Genomic DNA, 25825 nt, shown 5'->3' with positions numbered 1-25825 from the left:
CCTAAAGTATTGTAATGAAGTATTGTGCAGGACATACAAGCAATTTTCTAAACAAAGTTGTTGACATACAAATAAACATCTTTCATAATGTAAATGTCTGGACTTCATTTATTTTCGGTGATCAAGAGTTGGAATTTATCAAAAAGAACATATTACGGTTTCAAATAACTTCAAATGATTTATAATATCCAGCAATAATCAAAAGGAAACTTGAATAGATTTATATAGCCTTACATCTTAATGGAAATCAAAATAACAAACAGAGAATGGAATACATATAACCAACTAACCAAGTCATTGAATAACCATGTTACAATTCAAAAACAAATGATTTAAAAATAAAAAATAGACTTGACTTGTTGAAACCCCTTGCACATTCATATTACTCTGATGCTTGTGAATTATTCTCAACAAGTAGGAACCAACATATAATATATAGACATTATCCAAATTTCATCACAACTCTTAACACACTTTGAGGATCAACAGGCCCCACCATAGTTAGTGTTCCATATCTATAATCAACCGAAACACATTGAATTCCTGCAAGCTTAAGCACCGCCTTCAATAGCTTGTTGATTTCTTTTACACAGTTATGGTTAAGTTGCATCTTAATATTCTGACATGCACACAAGACAAATGGATCAAACAACAAAATTGAGAAGAAAGGATGCATGATAAGTACCATTAACTGTAATTTTATGTCTTCTTCGATGCAAAAAATCCACAATAAAGAATTGTGTATAAATACATAGAAATAAAAGAGTAGTAGGGTATATATGCTTACTTTGTACACGAATTCTTTAGAACTTCTCATTGAGTAACGACTTTTTCTCCATCCCAATGTCTCTGTGAAAATTTGTGATATCAGTGTCTTTATCATCATTTGCAGCTCAATATCGCCAAAAACAAACCTCCATAGAAGTGTTGGCTAATTATCGAGTAGCCCCGACGGCTCGTGCTTAAGTAATCTCATTAAGTTGTATGAAGTTTAAGAGGCTTATAGGGTTCTAGTTAATTTGTTACCAAGTTGTGTTAACATTATAACTTCATCAACCAAAGAGTTATGTATTATGAGAGCTAATGTTATGTTCCTGGATATAATAAAATTTAGTTAATTTGTACTGTGTGTTCTTCTTAATTATCGTTTACCCATCTTGAACTGGCGTTAGAGTCCGGTTCAATAACATGCCAACTAATGAATCACTCAAAGAAGAAGGTGTTTTGATCCTACATGCAACACCGGCCGACCTACGATCATCAACCGAGCCCGATCAAATTCTTTTTCTGATCGAACATGTTAGGTTGGGTGGTTCGACACTGCCACCACCGCTTCAAATGCACCAAATGGGAAAGAGAACGATTCTTCTTCCATTCAGTAACTGATGTTAAATTCAAAGAACTACACTGTGTACTCTATAAGGACGAATGTATTCCTAAGAGTTCACGAATTTTGGGACCGGGATTAGCTATCAAGACGAAAAATACATGTCTACGACCTTATTATTTCAATAAATACCTTAAACCTTGATCATCATGTAGATCAAAGATTAAAAGCTTTGAGAAATTCCAATAAAACTAGGCACTTATGTGTCTATCGGTTTAGGGAAGCACATCCCCAACCTTGAAGAAGGAATTTGACAAATGAGGATTAACGACTTAGATTCCATAGATAAATTCGCTAGGAAGTTATCAAGCCTTCCCATGAAATCCACGTCTCCCGGAAAAGTTATAAAAGAATTAAGGTTGGTAAAAAAGTTTCTTGAAAGTCACAAGAGGAGTGAAGGTTGGATTACAACAAAAAGGGATTTAAAGGTGCATTAGGCCAACTCCGGGCCTATGAGGAGCGAATTCGTGAAGTAGAGATGCAAGGAGGTGACCAAGGTAAACCGTTAGTGCATGATTGTTGTCCGCAGGGCCATCTCTTGGGTAAGCTAAAATGAGGCAACAGCTTTAGGCCTCCAGATTTATAGGGCCTCCATCTTAAAGAAAATATGTATTATGAGATTTTAAAAGTAGGGTTCTTTTAGAATTAGTAACTCAATGATAAACCACAAGCTAAGGATAATTGCTTCATATCCATTATCACGGCATATCATCCATATTCTATAATTCTTGTATACTCTCTAGCGTTATACGCATAAAGTAAAGAAAATAAAAAGGCCTCAACATTTTTGCTAGTTTTAGGCCTCCGAGGATGTTGAGCCGGCCCTGGTTGTCCGCAGCTGATCGAATAGGATAGAGGTAGTTTAGTAATTATCCTATCATGCAATATAGTCATTCGCTAAGTGTGTTGTTTAGAGAATGGAGTCCATTCATTAGACTAAAGGCCATACGCTATGGATGTTAGTGTATGGCAGCCCATTCGTTTGCCTAGGAACTCATACGTTAAGCGTGTAGCGTATGAAGGCTCATTAGTTAAGTTAGTGCCCATTCGGTAAGAGTGTTTAGCGAATGTGAGGCCATTCTCTATGTGAATCCTTATTCGTTAGGTTTTCAAGAGAATGGGGAAGGTGCCTGCCTATAAATAGGTCTTCCCTAGAGAATGAGCTTAGAGATTTTGGCCTTGTTCTTAAGAAGTAACGGTATGCTGCCGGATTCTCTCCAGAATGATAGGCCGCCTCGAGGTGCACAACGAGGCAGATCGAGCTTAATCGTATGTATGTATGCATGTATGGTTCCTTGTAATCATTCGGCTATCGTATTAATGAAATAATCATTCGGCTCGATATCGTTCTATGTTATTTATCGCCTCGTTGATCATTGATGTATCTAATTGCGACTAGATCTTGGCTCGTATGACGTTTCTGCAATTGGTATCAGAGCATATGGTTGCTTGTGATATATCAATTAGTTTCTAAATTCTGATTTGAGACGTGTTCGTCGTGTTTTTCGTATTCAAGTTATTGTTTGATCATATTTGATGTTAGTTAGTGGATGAATGTTAAAATTGATGCTTGAATCACGTTCGTTATATGGTTCTGAACCTTTGATGATGATCTGGTGATGTCTATTTAAATATTTGATGAAGATTTAAAGTTTCTGGCCATGAAAACCGTTTTTCTGGCCGTCGTAACATGTTTTTCAGTATTTTCCGGCGAGATAACGTTTTTTCAGAAACAGTAACTCCCATCAACCTCTCATTCACTAGTTTATTATTCAAATTGGCCATTTTCAACGGGTCTTGGCCATTCGTTAATGAATCATGTAATTTTAACGTATGATCTCATTCGCTATATTAGATAGCGAATGAGTATATGTATAGCGAATGAGACCGTATTCGCTCAATGGGTAGCGAATGAGGATTAATATTAGTGAATGTGGACCAGGTCAGTGAATGAGGGCCAATGTTTAAAGAATGAGAGTGTGTATGTGCACCACATAGAAGACAAGACAGCTGTCCTCGATAAAAAAACGGGGTATTCCTATTAGCCGAGGGGGAGAACATGATTGATTTAAAGAGGAGTTTATTTGTGATGTTTGATGTTTTGTTCAAGACCTTACCAAATTTTTCAAGAAAAGAAGGAGAAAAAAATTTCAAGGATTTTATTTGATTGGTATCTTCCTATGTTTGTAAGGGTTCTTGAAAAATTATTGCAATTCAGGTGGTAATACATGGTTTTAAAGATTTGTTTGACTGAGCTCAAGACTAAATGACAACAACATTTCTTCCATTGCCGATTGATTTGTTCCAAATTTAAACCTGATTATGTAGGCTACGAGTGTCTGCCCGTTAACTTCTTTCTGAAGGACTTAGATCTTGACAATGTTGGCTACGAGTATTCACCATATTACTTTTGTTAAAGGGGAAAATTCTTGAATGAGTTAATTTCATTGAAGATACAAAAGAGTTTTGTCATTGGATTGAAGCATTAGATCGTTCAGGATTGATTAATGTATCCAAACGAATGGGATGTAAAAGAACATCAAATATTGATAGTTTTGGATAAATGTTATCAGGAGATTAAAAACCAAAGTGAAAGATTTTGAATGATCACATTTTGGTCATGAAGATGTATGATGAGGTCAAATGTAAATATATTTTTGCTTTATCGATGTTGATAGATAGCTAATGACTTGTTGATGATTGTTGAAAGATTGATCCATATCATATGCCAGTTGGATGATTAGGATGATCACCTGGAGATGCTTACTTAAGGGGGGATATCTGATACGAGAAGCAACGAGTTATTGTTTCGCTTACAAGACTTATAGATTTGTCTATCTGCACAAGCCCGAGAAGCATCAGTCAAGAGGGAGTAATTTATTGCGACTGATGATTTGCAGTTAAAGTATTCAACAACTATGGAAAATGAGGTTTTGTTAGTGCATGATTTTTTGTTCGTAGCTGATCGAATAGGCTAGGGTAGTTTTGTCATTATCCTATCATGTAACATGGCTATTCACTAAGTGTATTTAGCGAATGGAGACCATTCGTTAGACTGAAGGCCATAAGCTATGAATGCTAGTGTATGGCAGCCCATTCGTTAGCCTAGGAGCTCATACGCTAAGAGTGTAGCATATGAAGGCTCATTCGTTATGGGGTGGTGCGATTGACAACGGTTCAGGCCGAATCAATCCCACCTCATGAGGCAACCAAGAATGGCCTTAGTAACCCATTTACTGAATTGGCTCACTCGAACCAGACTGATAGATACCAGGGCATCAGTTCCATCAAGTGTTAGTAAGACAAGTCCCGAGTCCCAACCGCAAGCCAAAAAATCAAAAAATGTTGACAAACCCAATCAAATAAAGGAGAGGCGCATCCGGCTCTAAGGCGATTCTGTCGAATATCGATTTTACCGAGAAGACTTCAAGACAATTATGTATTGCTGTTTCGCTTTGAGAGTTGTGTGAGTTGAATGGAGACCATTGTAGAGAGTTATGTAAAAGGTTGATAACACGTCTTTAATAGCCATTGTGAAAAATCTAACTTTTCACAATCGACAAAGCATATAAAGATTTGCTTCTAGTTTATCCGAGATTGTTACAATGATTGTGAGAATTATGTTAAGTACATTAGCGGGAAAAAGGAACGGGCCAATATCCTAATTATAGCACTCGTAAGAATCAAGTTTATGCATATACACAAGCTACTTAGAGAAGAAGACCTCCCGAAATCCAACTCGAAAACAAAGGTGATTGTAATGGCCCTAGCCTAAGTAATCTAATTAAGTTGTATGGGGTTTTAGGGCTTTTAGGGTTATAGTTAATTTATTGATCAAGTTAGGTTATCATTATAAATACATCCAGTTAGGGTTATGTATCATAAGAGTTTTTGTAATCAGGTTTTTCAGTTGTATTTTCCTAGTTATAATAAAAGTCGATTTAGGGGGTGTTTGGGATTCCTTATTTTACCTCCTTGTAACTTTTCATTAAGTTAATAAGTTACCGCATTGTAACTTATAAAATTTTTCCTCTCACAATATAACAATTCCAAACACCTTATTACTTTTCAAAAAGATTATAAGTTATAAGTTGGTGAAAATAAGCAATCCCAAACACCCCCTTAATTTTTATTGTGTGGTCTTCGTTAATTATCTCTTATCAGTCTTGAAATAAAGCTTGAAAGAGAAAGTTACCCGCGTGGAGAATGTTAGAACCAAACAACTGTTTTAACCGATTAAAGGTCTCTGACTTGAAGAGATCACGGCGACAAAGATAGTAACCTCCTGCTGTCACCTCAAATTCAGACAGATCCCCTCCAATCACTTCCTCTCCTTTCATGGTATTATTTTCATCATTTTCATCTTCCTCTACTTCAACTTCATTCGCATACACAAGGCTAGCGCCACACCCGCTTACTTTAATCATTCCTTCATCGACAATAATACCCACAAGGACTTCATCACCAACATCTAATGCGTTTCCAATTGGCCAATAGCTTAACCACACAACATCTTCATTAATTTTGTGTTTGCAATACACCATGGGGTTGTATACCCAAGTAAGACCCTTGGTTGTGTTGCATACTTTGGCCAACAAACGAGTCTCTTTATCCTCTTTGTATTCACATAATGGTTTGTATAAGCAACTTACATTTAATCCTTGGATCTTGATATTATTTTGATGCATTAGCACACGAAAGCATAAGAATGCAGATCATGATATATACTCATAGGTCATCATGTGTTGATCCTTTATGCCTTGTAGATAGGTACTCATTATACCATATTCATACAACATCTGCACAACATAAAATTTAGTTAGTCATGCATTAAACAAATTTTATGAAGGATATTGGTGTATCTTTTTGTTTGCTTATAAATGCATTTAGGAGTTGTGAGACAACCTGAATGTGAAAATTTTTGCCTGCGGTAATCTCATCACCGACTAAGTCAACACTGTGATTTTGATATGCTTTGATCCATTGCATGTGACCCAAATCTGCATCATTAATTTTTGCAATAGGGACTAATTTAAAAAGGCCTTGAACTTCACACAGGCAGGAACATCCTTTATAAGTAAATTGCTCCAAACAAAAACGACCTGATTCGAAGGTTATTCTCTCCAATGATTTACACCCGTCTATATACAACTCTGCTAGTGTACAAGGCATACACAGTAGAGACTTGAGCTTTTGACAATAAAATAAAGAGAGCACCCGAAGCATTGTCAGATTAATGTGACTAGGTAGGTATTCAAATGGATTACACCATAAAAGCAAGTTAAATAATGATTTGGTGCGCAATACCACATTAACATTATTGTTATATGTAAGGTCACAATAACTGAGGTCCAAAACCGTTAACGACGGGGGTAAGAAAAGCAACGACGGTTCTGTAATGCCTCCACCAATACATTTTAGCCTTACTAGTTGATTTACAAAGTTCTTGCTCGATGAAGTGTTCCATAGTTTGGTGCACCCTTTCAAGTACAGACTAGCAAGACTCTCAAGGTCTCCTATCGACTTACAAAGATGGATTAGACTGTTACAGTTTTGGAGCATCAAAGTCTCAAGTTTAGGGAGCCAGTGAAACTTGCTAACACTGACAAGTTCGTAACAAGCTTCAAGATTTAGGATCTTGAGTGAATTAAGAACCTATTGGAACAACAAGTTGAAGTTATTTTTGTGCATCCGAATGAAGATTGTCTAAATTAAGAGAATCTAAAATGTCAAGCAAAAGGTAAGATTTAAATTATTATACCGTGGGAGCTTCAAACATTTCAATGTCTCCATAACTCATATCTATAGCCACCAAGTTGCTCATCAATAACCTGGATGGAATTGTTTTCAAAGGACAGTCTTGCCAACACAACCATCTTAAGTCTGGAAAGTTCTTGTAGGACCCAACGAGTTTCACATGTTTGAGCTGGAGCAATTTCAGTTTGGTCATCTTTGCGAGCGAACTTGTTTTAAAGGCTGATACCTGCAAATTAAGCATGAAATAAGTTATCATAATTCATCAATTACAGTTGAAATCAACTATCGCGATCATTTAGGTTAGAGTGGTGATCTCAACTATCGCTATATATTGTTTCTCTAATTCTTTGAAATGATGTGTCTATCACAAAGGCTCATGCACCCTAGCCACTAGAATAAATAAATAAACGCAAGCAATGTCCTTAATCCTTGTCCAAACTCATATATAGTAAACAATTTTTTGTTATATGCTTTTAATTAGAAACAAAATAAGGATTTGAATCTATATTTTCTGATAGGCATGTTATGCACCAATCATTCGGACTTGTAAAGAGGAACTCAACCATCATGGTGAATCCAGCTCCTCTTTCGAACATGGGTGAATGAAATGCTTACATTTGCAGGTGATATTCTTATTAAGAAGTATTTTGATAGCCTTGAATAATTTACATAGTGCATAACTTTGTCTATTGGAGGGGTATATAATACAAATAATTACAAGGAAACAAAACAAATTTAGGATGCATACAAGGAAGGTGGTAAATGAGGTGAATAAAAAATAAAATACATTAAGATGGTGATTTATTTCCAATACCCTCCTCAAGCAAACGGGTGGTAGACGAACTCGCAACTGATTGTGAATAGATTTGAAGCGAGATCTTGCTAACGATTTCCTAAAAATGTTGACAGTTGAGGCTTGTTAGGCACAAATGTTGTGTGCAACTTGACGAAGGATACAAGTCCCCATACAAAATGAAAACTAATGTCGATATCTTTAGCCCTTTCATGTGCAATTGGCTTTGGGCTAAGTAATATAACACTTAAATTGACAATAATGTTGGATGATCCGACGGTAAAGAATTTAAAGCATTTAATAGGTGAGTGGTCCATATAAGCTCAACAGCGGTGTTAGCCATATTTCCGGACATTTGGACTCGCAACTAGAAATGGAAGCTGTAAGATGCTTTTTGGCACTACAAGACACGAGATTTCCACCAAAAATATGAAGTAGCATAGGTTGAATGTCGTGTTTCAATACAGCAAGCCCAGACAGTATCCAGATATCCTACTAGTGTGAATTTTGTAGAACATGAAAACTAAAGCCCATGAGAAATAGTACCTTTAACATACCTCATGATCCTTTTTGCCATTTGAAAATGGTCATCTATTGGCGAGTGAAGAAACTGACACGTCCCTTAATGGTTTTAATAATGATCAAATTAACATAATGCGATTTGAAATATTACGAACTCATCAGTCATTTTATATATCACATGCTTATCCCTAAACACTTAATTAATCATCATTACTCACTACTTGTATCATTAAATCAACCAAGTGTTTCTTGAAGAATCTACGCCCAAAAATGAAGGTGATATAATTACAAGTCTAACCTGTTGGAGATAATTTTATAAAATGATGAAAGGTAGTTACATAAATTTAAGAAAAAATAATCAACTTATTTATGACAAAAAAATTTTAAATAAATATTATTTGAAATTTATATAATATATAAAAGAATAATATCATGAAAGGAATGTCTTTCATTCAATCTATCTTTGAAGACTTAACTTAATAAGAATAGTTAAGTCAAATGCAAGAACGGAATGTGTATAGATTTTGGTTTGATAAACAAAAATTATAGCCAACCTATTGAGGGGGTGTTTGGGTGGGCTTCTAGATTTGTTTTTTTCCTTATTTGCTTTTTAAAAAAGCAAAAACAACTTTTGAAAAGCTTCATTTTGAAGCTTTTTGAGTTGCTTTACTAAACATCTTTTGCTTTTTGACAAACAAATAGCAAATAAACAAGTTTTAAAGCTCATCCAAACACCCTCTAAGTGAAATACTAGGTTGTGTGTAAAGTCAAAAGATGATGAAAACGTGAGTAATATATATTTGAAGATAAAATGGTAGAAAAACACCTCACGCAACCTTCACAACCACAAAGTTCAAAGTGATGTGGACTGGACGTCCACGGCGGGCATCGACCGGGCGGTTCACCAGAATACTTTTGGACTTTGGCTATAAATAGAAGACTTGTACAACTTCATACCTCATCCCTTTGCTCTAAAATATATATACATACATACATACACATTCATAGATGATCTCTTCAATCTAAAGCATCATTCAATGATGCAGCTGAAGAGAAGATCAAGTGCTAAATAAAGAGTCAAAGAGGAGCACACGTTGTATCATTTGTTAATCATTCTTGTAATATTGAGGGGTATGAATAGAGGATTGTTCTAGTGATTGTTTGATGAGCTAAAAGTATAAGGAATGGAATATTTTATGCATAAAGCTTGATACAATTGAACTAATTACAAGGTTATAAATAACCTTTTACAATGTGCATACAAATGGAAAGGAGAATAATAAGGCTAATGGTAAGGAGGACATTAAGGTTGGTCATATGGTAACCAATAATAGCCACAATTCTATCTAAAAAACTTTTGTAATTGAACGCAAATACATATACACAATCAATGAGGATTATTCTTAATATGCCCCCGCAAGATGGAGGATCCGTCGGGGACTCCAATCTTGGATCGAAGTTGGTGAAATGGACCCCGACCGAGAGGTTTAGTGAGCACATCAGCAAGTTGATCAGTGGAATGAATGTGTAGAACCCGTAACGATCCATCAGCTACCATTTCCCGAACAAAGTGATAATCAAGTGCCACATGTTTCATCCGCGAGTGATAGACTGGGTTAGCACATAAATAAGTAGCACCTGCATTGTCACAAAATAACGTAGGAGTTTTAGTCATTGATAGACCAAGTTCCAGTAGTAGTAGTAGGTTCTGGACCCAAGATAGTTCAGCTGCTCCGTTTGCTAATGCCTTGTACTCAGCCTCAGTTGAGGACCGAGAAACCGATTTTTGGCACGCCGAGCGCCATGAGAGTATGTTGGAACCGAGGTAAATAATATAGACAGTTGTAGAACGCCCCCGTCAGCGATTCCTCCCCAATCCGAGTCGGTAAAGGTTGTAAGTTCGATGGGAGAACCGTGGTTAAGAAATAGTTCGTGATGAATTGTGCCTTTTAGGTATCGGAGAACCCGTTTTAAGGCTTGCCAATGAAGTTGAGTTGGCGCATGCATGTATTGGGAAAGCTTGTTGACCGCAAAAGAGACATCGGGTCGAGTAAATGCAAGATATTGTAGGGAGCCTACCAATTGGCGATACGGTGTAGGGTCAATGGTAGGCGAGCCATCAATAAGAGAGAGTGACTCCGTGGAGCTAAGGGGTGTAGCAACAAATTTAGCCCCCTCCATTTTGAACTTGGTAAGCAAATTTTGTATGTGAGCATGTTGGGATAAGAACAAACCAGCTGTTGTGGAGATGACTTCTATACGAAGGAAGTGGTGTAGCATGCCAAGATCTTTAATAGAGAATTTTTCAGATAAAGCTCGAACATCATGTTGAACAAAGGCATCATTGTTGCCGGTCAAGACAATATCATCAACAAATACCAAAAAATAGGAGACAATTCCATCCCGGTTGTAAATAAACAAAGATATTGGTTCCGCTAAGGATTTGCGGAAACCAAGTTCAAGGAGAAAATTGGCAAGTTCCATGTACCATGCACGTGGTGCTTGTTTGAGTCCATAAAGGGATTTCCGTAGACGACAAAGATAATTAGGAAGATCAGGATTAGCATAGCCCGGGGGTTGAGACATATAAACATCTTCATGCAAGGTTCTATACAAGAACGCATTATTAACTATCAAGTTGTCTCTTGGACCAGTTTTGAGACAAGGCAATGGCAAGAACCGTACGGATAGTTACAGGTTTAGTGACCGGACTAAACGTTTCAAATTAGTCCTTGCCATGTTCTTGAAGGAACCCCTTGGAAACTAGGCGAGCTTTATATTTCTCAATAGACCCGTCGGGTCGTCGTTTGATGCGAAACACCCATTTGCAACCGATGGGTTTGTGTTTCCAAGGAGGGACAAGTTCCCAAGTGGCGTTTGTGAGAAGAGCATTAAACTCATTATACATTGCCTTTCACCACTCGGGATCTTTTAACGCTTGATTATGAGTTGTTGGTTCAGGCGTTGAAGAAATTGGGCGAAGTGTAGTGTAGTTGACAAAGTTGGGGTTATAGTACTTGGAATTTGGTTTACGGGTGCAGCGAGGTTGGGAAAAAGTATTAGGTGACGTATCATATGAACTTGGTTGAGAAGTGAGTGGAAATGTAGGGTTAGAAAAGGTGGTTGAGGAAGTGGTGTCAGATTCATTACTAGTTTGAGATGGAGTTGGCGATGGTGAAGCGGGTGGTGTGGTGGAGTTTGCTGTTGGAGGAGGGGAATGGGCTTGGGGGGGGGGGGTATGGGTGGGCTGAGTTAGACAAGAGGTGATTGATGGGCTTGAGATAACATATCTGGGCTAGGTGGATTATTGTTTGTATCTGAAATTGGAGCTTCGGCTGAATGAGTGGGTGATGGATGAGTGTGTGGTTTGGCCATGGAAGTGGGTGGGTTTAGTGGTATACCAAAAAATTGATCTACAGTAGGTATAGACAAGGAATTATTTGGAGATTGTAGTGGAAATTCAGACTCGACAAATTCCACGTGTCGGGAGCGATAGAGTCGTCTATTGGTGTAGTCATGACATTTGTATGCCGATTTGGATGATGAGTAGCCTAGGAACACACATTTTTCCGAGCGAGGGTGAAGTTTAGACTTTGCATACGGTCGAAGCCACGGATAGCATAAGCATCCAAATGGTTTGAGTTTTTTGTAGATTGGATTTTGGTTGTAGAAGGTGGAATATGGGCATTGAAAGTCAAGAATCGGAGTGGGTAGACAGTTTATGAGGTAAACGTCGATTTGAAAGGCATGTGTCCAAAATGAGAGAGGAAGATGAGCATAATGAAGAAGGGCTAAACCGGTCTCCACAATATGACGATGACGACGTTCGGCAACACCATTTTGTTCTGGGGTATGCGGGGGGGGGGGGGGGGGGATGGTGAAGTGAGAAATACCTTGAGATTGAAGATTGGAAGTGAGACCAATGTATTCTCCACCATTGTCAGTGAAAAGAGATACCAAGGGGGTTTGAAAAAAATTTTCTACTAGCAATATGAATTGTGGAAATAAAACGGCCACATCGGATTTCTTTTTCATCGGATATAACCAAATGTACTTGGTGTAAAAGTCTACAAAAATCACATAATAGGTGAAACCATCAATAGACTTTTCTATCGGTCCCCAAACATACTAATATATGAGTTGTAAGGGTTTTGTGGTAGTAAAGGAGTTAATGCCAAAGGAGTCCTTATGAATTTTATTGATAGAACACGAATTACAATGGAAATTATGAAGATTGAAATGTAAACCTAAACATTTGACTATTTTCTTGAAAATTCGAATGGAAGGGTGCCCAAGTTTGTGATGCCAATCAAGGGACGATGTGATTGAAACCGCATTTATTTGAGGCAATGATGGAAGGTTTGCATAATAGACATCAAGGTAATTCTCCCCCCGCATTAGACGTGCCCCCGTGCGAAAAAAATCCACAGAAACATGATTAGTTTTACATAATTTTGCAACGGAAATAAGTTTATTTTTAAAATGTGGAACGCATAAAACATCTTTTAATAAGATAGAACTGCTAGGCATATGAAGATGAGTTTGACCAATGTGAGTGATGGAGAGGGTTTTACCATTTCCAAGAACGATTTCATCTGGTCCGCCATACTCGAATAGAGAGTGAAGGGACGTTCGATCAGCAGTGACATGGTGGGAAGCCCCACTGTCAAACATATAAGACAAGGAGGAAACGGGTCGAGAGGCTGTGACATTAGCAGTTGGTGCAGCCGAATTTTGGGCCATAGAACCGCCAATGGGTACTTGATTTTCACGAAGAAAACGAGCCAGCTTCCTACAATCTTTTGCTTCATGACCTGCAAAATTACAAAATTGACAATACACTGTGTTACGGTTTTCGCGGCTGCTGCCATTAGCTCGAGAATTGGTAGACCACTGATTGCGAGTTGTTTTATTGTTGAAGCTGTTGTGATTGTTACGGCGATCATATTGAGATCGAAAACCAGACCGCCCTTGTCTTTGAGTGTAATTGGCAGTGGCCATAATTGTAGGTGAAGGAGTTGTGGTGAGGTTAAGTTCCCTTTCAAAATCAACAAGTTTCTCAAGCAGTTCTGGAAAGGTAATTTTTGTGTTAAGATGATGAAGTGGTATTGCAATAGGCTTGAACTCATCACCTAATTGGCAAAGAACGTGAACCATGAGGTCTTCATCTTTCACCGGATTTTGAATGAGTGTGAGTTCGTCGGCGATAGATTTCATGTCCCGTAGATACTCGGTGACGGTACGGGTACCTCTCGGGTTTGAAGCAAGTTTCGATTTTAGAGAAATAACTTTGGAGCGAGACGTGTTCGCATAACTGGTTACGAGACATTCCCAATCTTGTCGGGAGGTATCGGCGGAGGCGATTAAGGGCTGCACGGTGGGGTCGCAGCTGCCAAGAAGGGCGGCGAGGATGATTTGATCCTGCCTATACCAAGGATGGTAATCCGGGTTTGGTTTGGTGGCCTCGGCATCCGTAAATTCCGGTGGAGGGTTTTTGGTACCGGTGATAAAGTGAGTCAGATCGAGACCGATTAAGGTTGAATGGACATGTTTGCACCATATTGGAAAGTTGGTGTCGGTAAGGGTGACATTGAAGTGGGTAGCGGCTGTGAGTTGGATAATATTGGAAGGAGCCATGGTTCTGGCCGGAAAAGGCAGAAAAGCGGGTGACCGGAAAATCTGCCTTCTTCATTTCAGCCCTTTTCATTGCTTGCCCAGCTATAAACCAATTATCCCTCAAACCAGCTAAAGGAGATACCCCTGTGAGGTCAACACAAGCGTGCTTTCCCCCGGCCCAACCAAAGACGAGCAAATCTGCCGGTCGTAGAGTGGATCTCTCTTCCGTGGTAAGGAAGTTTACGGGGGATTCCTTTTTAGCTGATATCCCAGCTCGCCTTAAGATGTCCCAAAGAACGTCTCGCACCCAAAAATGTCGGTATTTGAACCCAGGCATATCCTTGCAATGAACCGCATGCTCTCCGAATTTATCCAGGCAAGTCTTACGGAAGATCGGACATGTTTCGTCTTCTGGGTACATTGGGACCATCAAGCGGTACTTAAGAATGGTCATATACTCGACCGCAGACATGATTTGGCCCAAGCCATCATTTAAGTAAATCAAATGTAACTTTTAATAAATGAACGAATATATATGAAAAAATAATTATGCTCATTTAATTAAACGAACGAACATGAACATATGTTTCGTTTGTTCATTTTTGTCCTTTAATATTTATGCTCGTTCATTAATGTTCTTTAATTATATTTGATTACGTTAATTTTTGAATGAAGGTTTGGATGAATAGTTAGCTTAATGCTTTATGTTTTTTCATTTATGTTCATTTATGTCGTTTATATTTTATTTGTGCTCATGTACGTTGGTTCGTATATGTTCATTTATGGTCGTAAACTGCTCGTTTTGCCTATAAATAAACGAGCACGTACATGTTCATTTTTTAAAGAAAAAAAACACGAACACAATATATTTTTCGGATTAAGTGTTCGTGGTTGTTTAAAGTTGTATGAACAAAAACAAGGTAGTCATGGGAATGGAAGATTAGTGCAAGAGGTCATGAAGGACGAGCAGGAGGGGAGAAAGAAAACTGATCGGTGGTTGTGGTGAAATTAGGTTTTTTTTAAAAAAAGGAAGGAATTTGATTAAGCTGATACCATGATAGCCATAAATAGTTTCACAGTGCATAACTGGTTTTGACCAAATAATCTATCTATTCTAATTAAAGCCTACCATTTTTGTCACTTGTCAATACCATAGCCATCCTCACATTTTTTTCAACCAATTTTCATATATGGTCCTTATCTTTTAATTCATTTCAATATAGGACATTATTATTATTGATTTATTCCAACTAAATCCATTCCTACATATAATAAGTATTCTCTATATGGATTGACAAGAGATGATTAACGAATTTTGAAGTGTTAATTAAAGTTTTTATTATGGTTTATATTCTTAATATGTGGAATGAAAACAATCGACTTGGACTAAATCTTGATAACGTCAGCGGCTAAGGCTTAGCCTTTAATACCTAAAAATTCATATGATTTTAATACTAAAAGATTTCGGGTTGACCCGAAACCTAGAATTCGGACACAAGAACCAACCCGAATCACTTCGGTTCAGGTTCGGGTTAGTATTTTCTTGGTTTCAAGTTTCTCTGGCCGGGTTAGTTTGGGTTCAAGTACGGGTTTTTTTGGGTTGAGTTTCATGTTACGGGTAAAAGTGACAGCCCTACTTTCAACGATTATAAATAAGAATCAATACATTCACTTATGCAACTTTAAATCTTCTAATATTTTTCTAACTCAAAATAATCACTATTATTTGAACATGGTTTTAATGTTAGTATGTATTTTTCATTTTCCTGACAATTACATTCATATGAAATAAATAAATCATTTTGTTATATTTAAATTTTCGATTTTTATGTTGCTTGATTATGCAAATTTTAATTGTAAAATATAAAGTCAATTAAAAATTTATCATACACAGAATTTTAATGAAAACAATTTTATCATGATCAATCAATTTTAAATTGTAAAGAATTTAAGAATGATTATATCAACAAAGTTCAGGTATATGGTTTTTTGGATACTCATATTTTTTTGGATAAACATGAGCAGATGTTCTCAAATGACATCATATTAATTGATTAAAAGTTATGATATTTTATGTGTATGAACTTTTTTTTATTAGTATCATGGATATATATTATCATTTATCTAGAGTTGTTATGTACTTTGAGAACTTCTTTGTCACACAAACAACTATATATGGTTATATCAAGAGTTACAAGCAGGCCTATATATTACTTTATTAAGAGTTACAAGCAGACATGAACTAAATATTTTGATCTTTAATAAACAATATATACTTGCTAATACAATCACAAATGTAGTGTAAAAGGAAGTTTTTATCTATGTGTAACATAATTTGTGTAATCTTAGTTCTGTAATTTCTGTTATGTTAATTTAATTGTAATTGTATTAACAATACATGATTAATTTGTTGACTGCGTTTTACTTAATAGTCAAAGTTTAAAATTTTCAACAATTACCCGTGTAATACACGGGCCTCAAACTAGTATAATATACATTAAAGTGGTGATTTATTTCCAATAAATTTTACTAGCCTACTAGGAGTTAGAAATAATATATTATTTACTAGGTTTTGAACCCGTGCATTACACGGGATTTGTCAAATAATAAAAATAAATTAGATCTTTTATTGATCAATTGTGATTTTCAAAATACTTATAAATTAATTTAATGTAGATTTAATAGAAAAAAACAAACGGACGGTTAATAAAAAGTACTAAAATAGCATGGTTTTAATGGAAACGTCAAAAAATTTATAAAAAAGTACAAAAGTTGCGTAATTGGACCTCAGGCATGAAAATGAAACTTAATTCAATAATGAATAAAATCCACAATATGTTTTAACCCACTTGACAAAATGATTTTGACCCATGACCCATGAATAGCTAGAATGAATGAGATGAGAGACATAAAATAGTTATCTTTTTGTTTCTTACCTCTAAGCTTCAACATTTTCTTTTATTAGTATTGTAAGATAAGATTTCAAATAATATAATATACATTAACTGGTTTTGTCAGTCGAACACCATAAAATAGTTATCTTTTTGTTTCTTACCTCTGATATCATCTCTTGCTTAACCTTTCGCATATCCAGTGCTAGACCTGCAATTGTATCTGAACCCTAAAGAAGAAAGACATAAAATTAGAGAATGGTCGTTGAAATAGCAGTTGTAAGACAGAAAAATACAAGGAAAAAGAATAAAAAACAAAAAACAAACAAACATAAATATACACATAAGAGACATCCTACTTCTCCTTTTTGCAACACATCATAAGATTCATCATCATGCCAGACTCTACTACGTCTTAGAGGATGTTCAGATTCTTCACTAACTATCGTTCTTCCCATATCTTGAAGCAATTGATGCATCATCAATCTTCCATCAGGTGAAATTGTAAGAAGACATTTGTTAATGAGGGTTATGATTCCCGATTTTGCGTACAAATCATCCTCCAATGTCGTAACCAGGTCTTTACTTTCACCAACAAAGAAACAAGCAATGTCTAGAAACAACTCTTTGAGACTTTTATGTGTCAAGGAGTCATAGCTTGTTCGCAGCACTTCTTGAATTTTACCATGAAGGTCTCCTTTTGATGATTTCATAGACTTAATTCTATCTTCCCAAATTTCTATCATACTATTTTTCGTAACTGGATCTTTATAACCAACAAACATAGAAGAAGCTAATACTCTAAGAGCAAGCGGATTCCCTCCACAATATTGCACCAATTGTACTACAAGCTTCTCAAAACCTTCCATAGGAATATCAGATCCAACGGCATGCCAACATAAAAGCTCTACTGACTCGAGATCATTCAATAATTGGATTTTATGCACAAAACACCTCCAAGATACGGAAGCAAACCATGATTCTAAGTCTAGAAGCCTTGTTGTTATTATAATCTTGCTATGCGTGGGGAACGCCTTTGTACCAAGAAAAGCTCTTAACTGGTCTTGGTCATCGATGTCATCAAGAACAATAAGGACTTTTTTCATTTGGAGGACCTCCTCAATCTTATGTGTACCCTCGAAAACACTTGATATCATGATTGCATTTAATTGTAAAACATCTTTGAGGAGTTTTTTCTGTAGCTTAAGCATATTGTGTTTGTAGTGTTGTCCAATATCTTCAACGAAACTGCTACTTTCAAACTCTTGCTTATGTAAGTTATAGATGTATTGTGCGAGACTTGTCTTGCCACTGCCTCCCATGCCACAAATTGCTATCGCGTTAGATTGCTCATCTTTCAACCAGGAATCAATAGCTTCAACTCGAGTTTTCATTCCCATTAAATGGGCTAGAGTGCTTTGTTGTCTCAAATGAAGTTTACCTTCAATTGTATCAACAACTTTTGTGATAAAGTCTACCTCGGACCTAGAACCAAAGAAGATGGAAATTAGCACATTTAAAAACCAAAACACGATATGGTTTAGCAAATGAAGTACCTTTTACTCACTTTTTTGATAACAATAAAATCCTCAATGTGAGTGTGGTACTGTATACAAGATATGCAATTACAATTCGATTAAATACTAAATTCAATAAAAAATAATAGAGTGTTTTCTTTTCATAATCAAGTTTAGGTTGACAACTATGAAAACCGCTTAAAGCACATGCACTCATTATATTAACGATTTATTGAGATAGTACGGTATGTGGTTATCCAACAACCTTTTGTATCACACTTAAAATCAAAAAGTAGAAGTCGTTATGTGGTTCTTAATCAACATATTGTGTCTTCGTAAATTAGTGTCCATATAACTATGTACTATTTGGTTCATTACAAAATATCCAATTATTGCAAGAATAAAAAGAAAAAAAAACTTAAATAATTTTAAAAAGTTATCAGTGGTTTATATTTTTCGAATATTTTACCTTTTAAATACATTTTTTTGTATGTACAGAAAAAAAATCAAAATAAATAACTCATATTTTTTTGTAATTTTTTAACATTTTATCTACACACACATATATATATATATATATATATATATATATATATATATTCTTGTAATGGTAAGTTATTAGTCACTCTATAATTTACAATTTCCAAGTTATTATTGTGAGGATAAAGAAGTTCAAACACCATAAACACTAAAACAAAAAATAACCCTACACAATACGTAGCGTATGATATGTGTAGGGCTGACACATATATGCAGGTTTTACACAATAATGTTAGATTTGTGTGAGCTTCTGACATTAGTCTAGAATCAAACAACTGAGTGTACACTTAATCAATTTGTGTATGATTACTACATTATTACAATTACAACACCTTGTGTAGCTATCACAAAAGTGTAGTTTAAAATGTGTATAGGATTAAATCAACAAGTGTAGTTTTTTATTTCATTGTTTAACATCTGTATATGACGCAATTGTCTTTTACTATTTTATATATAATACCATTCACTTAACTTCCTCTTCTTTAAATAAAGTTTTACAACATCACCCCCTCATTTTTAATAACTTTTATTAATTTGAAGATTAGTTACAACTTTAACCCATCATCTTTACTATAAATATATATTTTTTAATTCATTTTTAAACTAACTCCCAAACGATTTTTTAAACAGCCATAACCTTTTCATATGTTAATACCTTTTTTATAAAATTTGCACCATAAAAACGAGCATTTTATTCTCTTTAATTGAAGTATAGTATTACTACAGTTTTTATTAATTAAAAGAGAACTAACATGTTACGTAGGGGTCTTCACAGTAAAATTTTGATAGTTTTTAAGTTGAACCTGTAATTAAATCGAACAATAAACACTAATAAATTCGTTACATGATTACTGAGTTTCTCAAACATCGTGTGGGCACCGTCTAGTAGGGGAGAATTATCCTAAAAACAAGTAGTTTTCTAAGAATACTAGGAATAAATCATAGCCATTGGATCATATCAATCAATGGTTGAGATTTAAAATTACCAAAAACCGTCATAGTTTCCTAGAAATAGTCTTTCAGCATTATAACCGACATAGTTTCCTAGAATTATTCTTTCACCATAGGTTTTAATGTCAAATGTCAAAATTCTATTGGTTCTTACCATTCCTAGTAAATTTCTTCTTTTTATTTGAACCATTTTCCCGTCTAGTATATATATATATATATATATATATATATATATATATATATATATATATTAATGAGATGGAATGCTAGTGAAATGATATGGCTACAAGAAGCACGAAGATATGGCTACAGTTTATGCCTTCGTAGGATGACCCAGCTAGGCAAGAAACGGAATTTTCTTAACAAATAGTGATCTACCTCTAAGTTCATTTAATTAACACGCCTATCGCAGTATTTGAACAATCAACCTTCAACTCTTTCAAGGAAGGGAGCACCTATTACACATTTGATATCATTGAGTCAAATGCCCTATGTTAATTGTATTGGATTCTAGTTATTAATTAGTGTAATAGTTTCTTAAGCCTTAAATAATAAACATGAATCTGGAAAGAAACCGTATATACCTTGAAAGAACCTCCCCGGTCAAATTAGCCACCTCTTTTAGTCCTTCCTTCCACCGCGTCACATCATCCGCGTTCCATTTTGAACCTTCCATAGCAAAACTTCCTCGAAGGTTCCTAACATCTGACGGATCGACGTGATAGAAAATAGGTAAAACGAAATGAGCGCAATGCCTTCTTTGCTCTAGGATCAACCAAAGCTCTTCGAGGCACCATCTAGAATTCGCATAATTTTTAGACAATACAACAATAGAAGCCCTAGATTTAATGATTGCGGTCTTGATTTGTTGCCCGAGTACTTCACCTCTGGGGATTGCATCATTGTCTCTGAAAGTACGAACTCCTGCTCGGATTAATGCATGATATAGATGATCGGAAAAAGTATGACGAGTATCTTCACCACTGAAGCTTAGAAACACGTCAAATCTAGTAGTATGAGTAGATAATGAAGTTGACGCCATTGAAGTTGGTAAAATCAAATTTGAGTAAAATTTTGTACATAAAAGAAGTTGTGCGAAGAAAGGGGGTATATAGGCATGAGAAGTCTTCGTCTGCCAATGTTGTATTATTCATACAGCATCTTTTTGGCATAATTTACGAAACAAATTTTAAATACAATATGTTTTTGTCCCTCTGGCTTTTGATATCTTTGGCTCCTTGGCACCGGAAGCTATCCGTTTCCTAACCAGGGTCCAATGGGTTGTGCATAGCAATGCGTCGATTCCAAAGGGGCAGGGGTATGTTTTTAGCAGGTTAGGGTTTGCAATTCACAAAGGGATAGCGGCGCAGCTTGTTGCCCGCCTACATGCTATGTTGATGTAATATCTATGTTTTTAATTGAGTTATTCAAAAATTGCAAAAAAAAAAAACAACATATATATTCTTTAATGTTTTGACGTTTGTGGTTTAAATTTATATTCGGGTTGACGTTTTCAAATCAATTTTGATATGGTTTAAGGTTTCCACCGCAACACACACGTTTTAAATACAAACTTAAAATGACTATAGATAGATGTTGGATATACTGCAAATTCAGCACAACGCATGGGTCGTAGCTACTAGTTTTATTTATCGGGCGGGTCTTATTTATTATTTATTTGAACGACCATATATTATAATAATAAAAAGGCTAACAAGAAATTAGACACACCAACAAACCATCACGTATACTACCACTGAAAAATACAAACCGGACACCGTGATCCAAAAACGAGCAATTAACGCCGGCTACACCACCCACAGCAGTCACAACTGAAAATCACATCAATCCTCCCATAATAATCAACACCTTCGATCTATTCTCTTAATTTAAAAAAATATATCACTATAATTTCCTCCATGGAAATTGGAACGTTGAGCGGGTCTTATCACTTGTGAAAATTTACATTCGGTAATTTTATTTGAAACGGAAGGACGGATTATATAACATAAATTCTTTTTCGAACCACTAATAATGGTTATGGATAAAGACAAAGAAACACCAATTATTCATTTGCATACAAAACTGGACCATGATGCATTTGTATAATTATTAAGGATGATATTCCACCAATTATTCATTTGTTTATGGATACGTAAATACAAAACTGGACAATAAACATTTGCCCGGTCATTGTATGGGTGGAGTGATAATCCCATCAATAATTGGTGGCAAAATGACACATATAAGACAAATAACAAATTCAATTTAATATATGTATATTTATATGCTAATAATTAGAGCCGGCTTTATTTACATGTTTTGCTTGATTTTTGCTTTTTAAACTAAGGCCATCCATTTTTTCAGTTAAGTCTCTTTGTGTCGTGCAATGAGGGCGTTAATTGGTAGTTTTACTTAGAAAGGTTTATATATGTAACTTACTAAAATTTAGGGGCTATTTATGTTATTTACTAACATCAAACTTAAGGCACACTAGTTATACACATGCATCACGGGTATTCTCTCTCTCTCTCTCTCTCTCTCTCTCTCTCTCTCTCTCTCTCTCTCTTTCTCTCTCAGAGAGGATCTTGAATATCTAGTATGGATGAGCCGTAAGTAGCGAGACCCAAGTTTTATTTTCTACTTCTATGTTTCGGTTTGGCAACCCGCTTCTGTTCGGGTCAAACAAAATAACTCTGTATTCAATCATTCAACTAATTCAATCATTCAACTCTTAATTTAATCTTTCAACTTAACGTTCTTGTGGTTGTGGTTGTGATCCTTGCGATTGCAGCTCCCTTGTTGATGAAGCTTGGCGATGTTACTTCATTCCTCTTTATTTTCAACATCATAATTTTGAAAAAAGAAGATAGAATTACAAATTTTGTCCTTTAAAAAAAGCAAAATTACGGTTCGTGTCCTTTTTTATTTTCTTTGCAGGCGGTGTACTTTAAACATTTTTTTCTTACACGTTATGTCCTTTACGCTAACTGGGTTAGAAAAACTCAGTTAAATACCCTCACGTGAGGCGCATGTGAGGGCATATTTGTCTTTTCGTCTGTACCTGCAAACAAAACCCCTTGAAGTCAAACAAAACCCAACCCACCGCCGTCTCCCCCTTCGTCCTTTTCTCCCTTGCCTGTCACTGGGTTCCTCTCCGGCAAGCCACAGCCGTCGTCTTCTCCGACGACGAAAACCATCTCCACTCCCACCATAAACCACCACCAACAATACCTAATCTGAGATCAAAACACATAATATAGACTTTTTCTCTTTCAACTCCCCCCCCCCCTCTCTCTCATCTTTCTCTCTCTAAAGACAACCACAGTCTAGCCGTCGTCATCACCGGAACACTGCTACGCCTCCACCATTGTTCAATCGCCATCATCACCGTCCATCGGAACAATACTACGCCTCCACCATCGTAATCCTTGCAGATCTGAAAGTCGAAATCGCAGATCACAGATCTAAAAAATCGCAGATCTGAAAAATCAAAATCGCATATTTGAATCCTACGATGGTGGTCACAGTCGCCGTCACCGACATAAAAATCACTCATGGCTATTGACTTCTACTTCCCTAGAATCACCATCGTAGTCACAGTCGGTTTTCCGGCCACCAGTACCGTGGCGACCCATGACCAGCCTCCACTATCGTAGATCTATTTATATTATCACAATTCCGAATCGAATTATATATCACATGTTGGAGAAAGAGTGGTGGTTGCGGGTGGTGGTAGGTAGTGGTGGTTTTCGGAGGTTTAGATGGTGGCAACCCGCAGGTGGTGTGGTGTGGTTGATGATGGTGGTGGGTTGGTGGAGAAGAAATGTTTTAATTTGTATATTAATTTTAATATATATAATTAAGTTTCAGTTTGTTTTTTGGCTATTTAATACTGATAAAGGGGTACAGATGAAAAGACAAAAATGCCTTCACGTGCGCCTCACGTGAGGGTATTTAACTGAGTTTTTCTAACCCAGTTAGCGTAAAGGACATAATGTGTAAGAAAAAAATGTTTAAAGTACACCGCCTGCAAAGAAACTAAAAAAAAGACACGAACCGTAATTTGACTTTTTTTAAAGGACAAAATTTGTAATTCTGTCAAAAAAGAATAAATGGCTTTCGGTTTCCCTATGGTAACGAGGGCTGCACAAAGCATAAAACCCGACCCGACCCGTTGAGAGACCGACCCGACCCGACCCGATGACCGAGCTACTGTAAATTCAAAGACTGAACCTAAACCCTATGTTGATGGTCGGGTATCGGTACTAACTGGAATCGGTCTAACGGTCTTCTGGTGCAGACCTGAGACCGACCTTCCCATATTCCAATGTTTCTTCATCCATTTGATTAAGGTAAGATTGTACTTCTTTGTTCTGTTTTCTCATGTTCGATTGGCATTGTTTTTGCGATTTTGAAGAAGTTGATAAATTTTGTTCATGATTCTTCCCATTTAATTGATTAGTCAAATGGGTTTTCAATTTGTGTGCTTAATCAATCAGCATATGCTTTATTACTTGCTTGTATTGAGAATGCCCTCCAACTGTATGATAAAATGTCTCAAAGAAAATAGGTTGGAAACTGTTTTTTTTCCCTAAATTCGGGTTTCGGGCCAAAGTCGGGTTTTGTTGGGTATCTACCCGAACCCGACCCGAGACCGATTAACATTAATTTTCAGGACCGAAATGAACCCGAAAAAAATAGGGTCGGTCCGGATTCGGGTTTTTTAGGGCCGGGTTTATCGGGTTTTTCGGTCCGGACCTAAATATGCACACCCCTAATGGTAACTAACCTAACAAATATCACCATATCAAACATAAATTCTTGTAAATTTCACACATTTAACACTACAAAGTAAACGCTAAAAAAAAACATAACACATTACTTATAATTTAAAATCAAAACACATCAAATTTACATCTAACAATTACTAATTCATGAAAGGAGACCGACTTCAAGCACCAATTCTTCGAATAATTACAAACCCTAACATGCCAAATCGATAAAACGCGCCGAACATGTTGCTTGTCTAGTGTTTGAATCACAATTTGTGAGCACTCATGACTCATCCCTGGTCTAGTGGTCATAGCCTTCTTCGAACGACGTACTTCTACTTTTGTTTGATTTCAATTTTCACACAATAGCAGCCATATATAAACGCTTCTCTACTTCGGTCGTTCGATTATGGTCGGGATGTGGGCTTATATTTAGTTTTTTTTTGTTGAGAAATCATTTGGGATTGGGCTTTTTTTATTTTAAAAAAAGTTGGATTATGAGGCTTTCTTTATGTTCATTAGGTAAACAGTTCCCATTCTTTGGCTTTAAATGAAATTTATTTTAAAAAAAATTCAATTGTGGGTCGACACAAATAACATGATGGGCCTAACACAATTTATATAAATAGACCAGACTTAATACATATAATATGTTTTATGTTTCAGAAAAATTTACTCTCCGGGTAAAAAGACAGGATGGGCTGGCCCTTTCTAAGATCCATCTATGCTACCTCTCTCTCTCTCTCTCTCTCTCCCGCCACCTCTCTCCATCACTATCTCTCTATCAGTGTGTTTGTATAACCACCACTACCAACACAGCCCTAGGAAAAAATTGAACATATGAATAATATGATAACCATTTGCTTTTTGGGGGTGTAAGGCCCTGAACCAGAAGCCCTAATTTGGCATTGGATTTTTTCATAACACAGTTCTAAATATCTGAGTAAATTAAAACTTGAAACCAAAATATTGGTTTGGGCAAGTTGGCACCTTTATGGTATATTTCTATCAAAACTCATTTTTGGTTAACAAGTATGTTAGGACCTGTAATAGTAAATAAAAATAAGTTTTTCTAA

General features: G+C 36.1%; 1 pseudogene across 1 annotated transcript; it reads right to left on the bottom strand.

Annotated features, from left to right (window-relative positions):
* LOC143591244 (disease resistance protein RPV1-like) lies at nt 1–21145 on the bottom strand (annotated as a pseudogene). The gene is made up of 8 exons (XR_013145625.1): nt 20559–21145; nt 17326–18451; nt 17131–17196; nt 7149–7370; nt 6293–7042; nt 5583–6186; nt 788–849; nt 1–619 (listed from the first exon to the last, which is right to left on the bottom strand). The product of XR_013145625.1 is annotated as a disease resistance protein RPV1-like (transcript).
* Nucleotides 21146–25825: the final 4680 nt, after the last annotated feature.

Source organism: Bidens hawaiensis, unplaced genomic scaffold, assembly GCF_021521415.1.
Source record: "Bidens hawaiensis isolate Kalapana, Puna unplaced genomic scaffold, B.hawaiensis_p1.1 tig00039496_1, whole genome shotgun sequence".
NCBI lineage: Eukaryota > Viridiplantae > Streptophyta > Magnoliopsida > Asterales > Asteraceae > Bidens > Bidens hawaiensis.
This window is presented reverse-complemented; position numbering and strand designations above follow the sequence as displayed.